This window comes from Camellia sinensis, chromosome 4 (assembly GCF_055761805.1).
Source record: "Camellia sinensis isolate YWXY chromosome 4, ASM5576180v1, whole genome shotgun sequence".
NCBI lineage: Eukaryota > Viridiplantae > Streptophyta > Magnoliopsida > Ericales > Theaceae > Camellia > Camellia sinensis.
This window is the reverse complement of record NC_138964.1, coordinates 75,357,165-75,363,451: the sequence shown is the minus strand read 5'-3', so window position 1 is coordinate 75,363,451 and position 6,287 is coordinate 75,357,165.

Genomic DNA, 6,287 nt, shown 5'->3' with positions numbered 1-6,287 from the left:
TTAAATTCAAAATTCCCGCTTGCACTTGCCTTTTTAAATGTTTTAATCCTGGGCGCAGATCTGAGCGGGGAGCAGAGCCCCTACTCGACAACACGCCGTGAATTGCGGAAAGGAGCACCAATCGGGGGACGTCACGTGGCGCGGGGGGAACGTCCCAGGTAATATTAGTGGGAGGCTCCTAGGAACCTATATAACTCACTCCCTCACTCTCTTATACATGTAAAGTTTTTAGAGAGTGACTTGCGTCATCCGAGAGAGTGAGTGACGTCATTAAGAGTGAGTTATGGCCTCAATGCAACGTCGTTTTAAATTAATTATTCTCCCAACACTAAGCACTTAACCTTTATATATCGATACGAATTATACATTCCGCATTCATAAACGAATCGTGTGTTTGACAGTTCGAAGAGGCCGCTGCGCTGAAAACATTCTAAAATCATTATGTCAGAGGAAATCAACCCTGCCGGATCTACTGGATGTTGTCCAACGGCGACTAAAATTTAATTTTGTTCTAGGAGTATATGGACACCGTTGTGAAAATCGAAACGAAGTTGCCATAATCGATGTTGAAACTCTAGCAATTAAATGGATCACATCGATTTTATTTTATAGGCATAAAATGTTGACCGTGACATGGGTCAACCTTAATAGTATTTCACTTGGAAGAAGAGTTAAAATAAACGGCTACGAACAAATGGTACAAGATGCATCGACACGACCCCAAATGGGCCCACTCTTTAAATTCAAAATTCCCGCTTGCACTTGCCTTTTCAGATGTTTTAATGCTGGCCGAAGATCTGGGCACGGAGCGGAGCCCCTACTCGACAACACGCCGCGAATTGCGGAAGGGAGCACCAATCGGTGGACGACGATGGCGCGGGGGCAGCGTCCCAGGTAATATTAGTTGGATGTTCCTGGGAACCTATATGACTTAGTCCTTCACTCTCTTATACCAGTAAAGTTTTTGGAGAGTCACTTGCGTCATCCGAGACAATGAGTGACGTCGTTGAGAGTGAGTTATGGCCTCAATTCGACGTCGTTTTAAATTAATTATTCTCCCAACTCTATGCACTTAACCTTTATATATCGATATGAATTATACATTCCGCATTCGTAAACGAATTGTGTGTTTGACAATTCAGAGGGGCCGTTGCGCTAAAAATATTTTAAAATCATTATGTTAGAGGAGATCAACCCCACCAGATCTTCTGAACGTTGTCCAGCGGCGACTAAAATTTAATTTTGTTTTGGGAGTATATGGACGCCGGTCTGAAAATCGGAACGTAGTAGCCATAATCGATGTTGAAACTCCGGCAATTAAATGGATCACATCGATTTTATTTTATAGGCATAAAATGTTGACCGTGACGTGGGTCAACCTTAACCGTATTTCACTTCGAAGAACAATTAAAATAAACAGCTACGAACAAATTGTACAGGATGCATCGAAACGGCCGCAAATGCGCCCACTCTTTAAATTCAAAATTCCCGCTTGCGCTTGCCTTTTTAAATGTTTTAATGATGGCCGCAGATCTAGGCGCGGGGTGGAGCCCCTACTCGACAACACGCCGCGAATTGTGGAAGGGAGCACCAATCGGGGGACAACACGTGGTGCGGGGGCAGCGTCCCAGGTAACATTAGTGGGACGCTCCTGGGAACCTATATAACTCACTCCCCCACTCTCTTGTACCAGTAAAGTTTTTAGAGAGCGACTTGCGTCATCCGAGCGAATGAGTGACGTCATTAAGAATGAGTTATGGCCTCAAAGCGACGTTGTGAAAATCGATATGAATTATACATTCCGCATTGATAAACGAATTGTGTGTTTGACAATTCGGAGAGGCCACTCCGCTAAAAACATTCCAAAAACATTCTAAAATCATTATGTCAGAGTAGATCAGCCCCATTGGATCTACTAGATATTGTCCAGGAGCGACTAAAATTTAATTTTGTTCTGGGAGTATATGGACGCCGTTGTGAAAATCGGAAGGTAGTAGCCACAATCAATGTTGAAACTCCAGCAATTAAATGGATCACATCGATTTTATTTTATATGCATAATGCTACAGGATGCATCAACACGGCCCCTAATGGGCCCACTCTTGAAATTCAAAATTCCCGCTTGCGCTTGCCTTTTTAGATGTTTTAATCCTGGCCGCAGATCTGGGCCCGGAGTGGAGCCCCTACTCGACAACACGCCGCGAATTGCAAAGGGAGCACCAATCAGGTGACGACACGTGGCACGGGGGGGGAGCATCCCAGGTAATTTTAGTGGGACGCTCCTGGGAACCTATGTAAGCCACCCCCTCACTCTCTTATACCAGTAGAGCTTTTAGAGAGTGACTTTCGTCATCTGAGAGAGTGAGTGACGTCATTGAGAGTGAGTTATGGCCACAATGCAACGTCGTTTTAAATTAATTACTCTCCCAACTATATGCACTTGACCTTTATATATCGATTTGAAATATACATTCCGCATTCATAAACGAATTGTGTGTTTGACAATTCGAAGAGGTCGCTGCGGTAAAAACATTCTAAAATCATTATGTCAGAGGAAACCAACCCCGCCAGATCTACTGGATGTTGTCCAGCGGCGACTAAAATTTAATTTTGTTCTGGGAATATATGGACGCCGTTGTGAAAATCGGAACGTAGTAGCCATAATCGATGTTCGAACTCCAGCAATTAAATGAATCACATCGATTTTATTTTATAGGCATAAAATGTTGAGCGTGACATGGGTCAACCCTAACAGTATTTCATTTGGAAGAACAATTAAAATAAACGACAACAAACAAATGGTACAGGATGCATCAACACGGCCCTAAATGGGCCCACTCTTTAAATTCAAAATTCCCGCTTACACTTGCCTTTTTAAATGTTTTAATCCTGGCCGCAGATCTGAGCGTGGGGCGGAGCCCCTACTCGACAACACGCCGCGAATTGCGGAAGGGAGCACCAATCGGGGGCGACACGTGGCGCGGGGGGAACGTCCCAGGTAATTTTAATAGGAGGCTCCTAGGAACCCATATAACTCACTGCCTCACTCTCTTATACCTGTAAAGTTTTTAGAGAGTGACATGCGTCATCCGAGAGAGTGAGTGACGTCATTAAGAGCGAGTTATGGCCTCATTGCAGCGTCGTTTTAAATTAAATACTCTCCTAACACTATGCAGTTAACCTTTATATATCGATACGAATTATACATTCCGCATTCATAAACGAATCGTGTGTTTGACAATTCGGAGCGGCCGCTGCGCTGAAAACATTCTAAAATCAATATGTCAGAGGAGATCAACCCCGCCAGATCTACTGGATGTTATCCAGCGGCGATTAAAATTTAATTTTTTTCTGTGAGTATATGGACACCGTTGTGAAAATCGGAACGAAGTTGCCATAATCGATGTTGAAACTATAGCAATTAAATGGATCACATCGATTTTATTTTCTAGGCATAAAATGTTGACCGTGACATGGGTCAACCTTAACAGTATTTCACTTGGAAGAACAGTTAAAATAAACGGCTACGAACAATTGGTATAGGATGCATCGACACGACCCCAAATGGGCCCACTCTTTAAATTCAAAATTCCCGCTTGCACTTGCCTTTTTAGATGTTTTAATGCTGGCCGATGATCTGGGCGCGGAGCGGAGCCCCTACTCGACAACACGCCGCGAATTGCGGAAGGGAGCACCAATCGGTGGACGACGATGGCGCGGGGGCAGCGTCCCAGGTAATATTAGTTGGTCGTTCCTGGGAACCTATATGACTCAGTCCCCCACTCTCTTATACCAGTAAAGTTTTTAGAGAGTGACTTGCGTCATCCGAGAGAGTGAGTGACGCCATTGAGAGTGAGTTATGGCCTCAATGCGACGTCGTTTTAAATTAATTACTCTCCCAACTATATGCAATTACCCTTTATATATCGATATGAATTATACATTCCGCATTCATAAACGAATTGTGTGTTTCACAATTCGGAGAGGCCACTGTGCTAAAAACATTCTAAAACGATTATGTCAGAGGAGATCAACCCTGCCAGATCTACTGGATGTTGTCCAGCGGCGACTAAAATTTAATTTTGTTCTGGAAGTCTAGGGACGCCATTGTGAAAATCGGAACGTAGTAGCCATAATCAATGTTAAACTCTGGCAATTAAATGAATCACATCGATTTTGTTTTATAGGCACAAAATGTTGGCCGTGACGTGGTTCAACCATGACAGTCTTTCAAATGGTACAGACAAATGGTACAGGATGCATCAACACGGCCCCAAATGGGCGCACTCTTTAAATTCAAAATTCCCGTTTGCGCTTGCCTTTTTTGATGTTTTAATCTTGGCCGCAGATCTGGGCGTGGAGTGGAGCCCCTTTTCGACAACACGCCGCGAATTGCGGAAGGGAGCACCAATCGGGGGACGACGCGTGGCACGGGGGGAGCGTCACAGTTAATATTAGTGGGACGCTCCTGGGAACCTATATAACTCACTCCCTCACTCTCTTATACCAGTAAAGCTTTTAGAGAGTGACTTACGTCATCCGAGAGAGTGAGTGACGTCATTAAGAGTGAGTTATGGCCTCAATGCGATGTAGTTTTAAATTAATTATTCTCCCAACTCGATGCACTTAACCTTTATATATCGATCTGAATTATGCACTCCGCGTACATAAACGAATGGTGTGTTTGACAATTCGGAGAGCCCGCTACGCTAAAAGCATTCCAAAAACATTCTAAAACCATTATGTCAGAGGAGATCAAACCCGCCGGATCTACTGGATGTTGTCCAGCGGCGACTAAAATTTAATTTCGTTATGGGAGTATATGGACACCGTTGTGACAATCGGAACGTAGTAGCCATAATCGATGTTGAAACTCCAGCAATTAAATGGATCACATCGATTTTATTTTATAGGAATAAAATGTTGACCCAGACATGGGTCAACCTTAATAGTATTTCATTTGGAAGAACAATTAAAATAAATGGCTACAAACAAATGGTACAGGATGCATCAACACGGCCCCCAATGGGCCCACTCTTTAAATTCAAAATTGCCACTTGTTCTTGACTTTTCAGATGTTTTAATCCTGGCCACAGATCTGGGCGCAGAGCGGAGCCTTTACTGGACAACACGCCGCGAATTGCGGAAGGGAGCACCAATCGACGGACGACACGTGGCGCGGGGGTAGCGTCCTAGGTAATATTAGTGGGACGCTCTCGGGGACCTATATAACTCACTCCCTCACTCTCTTATACCAGTAAAGTTTTTAGAGAGTGACTTGTGTCATCCGAGAGAGTGAGTGACGTCAAAGAGAATGAGTTATGGCCTCAATGCGACGTCGTTTTAAAATAATTGTTCTCCCAGCTCTATGCACTTAAACTTTATATGTCGATATGAATTATACATTCTGCATTCATAAGCGAATTGTGTGTTTGACAATTCGGAGGGGACGCTGCGCTAAAAACATTCTAAAATCATTATGTCAGAGGAGATCAACTCTGCCGAATCTATTGGATATTGTCCAGCGGCGACTAAAATTTAATTTTGTTCTGGGAGTATATGGACGCCGCTGTGAAAATTGGAACGTAGTGGCCAAAATCGATGTTGAAACTCCAGCAATTAAATGGATCACACAGATTTTATTTTCTAGCCCTAAAATGTTGACCGTGACATGGGTCAACCTTAACAGTATTTCATTTGGAAGAACAATTAAAATAAACGGCTACAAACAAATGGAACTCGATGCATCAACACGGCCCCAAATGGGCCCACCCTTTATATTAAAAATTCCAGTTGGTGCTTGCCTTTTTAGATGTTTTAATCCTGACTGTAGATCTGGGCGCGGAGCGGAGCCCCTACTCGACAACACGCCGTGAATTGCGGAAGGGAGCACCAATCGGGGGACGACACGTGGCGCGGGGGGAGCGTCTCAGGTAATACTAGTGGGACGATCCTCGGAACCTATATAACTCACTCCCTCAATCTCTTATACCTGTAAAGTTTTTAGAGAGTGGCTTGCGTCATCCGAGAGAGTGAGCGACGTCATTGAGAGTTAGGTATGCCCTCAATGCGACGTCTCTTTAAATTAATTATTCTCCTAACTCTATGCACTTAACCTTTATATGTCGACATGAATTATGCATTCCGTATTCATATATGAATTGTGTATTTGACAATTTGGAGAGCCCGCTGTGCTAAAAACATTCTAAAATCATTATGCCAGAGGAGATCAACCCCGCCGGATCTACCGGATGTTGTCCAGCGGCGACTAAAATTTAATTTTGTTC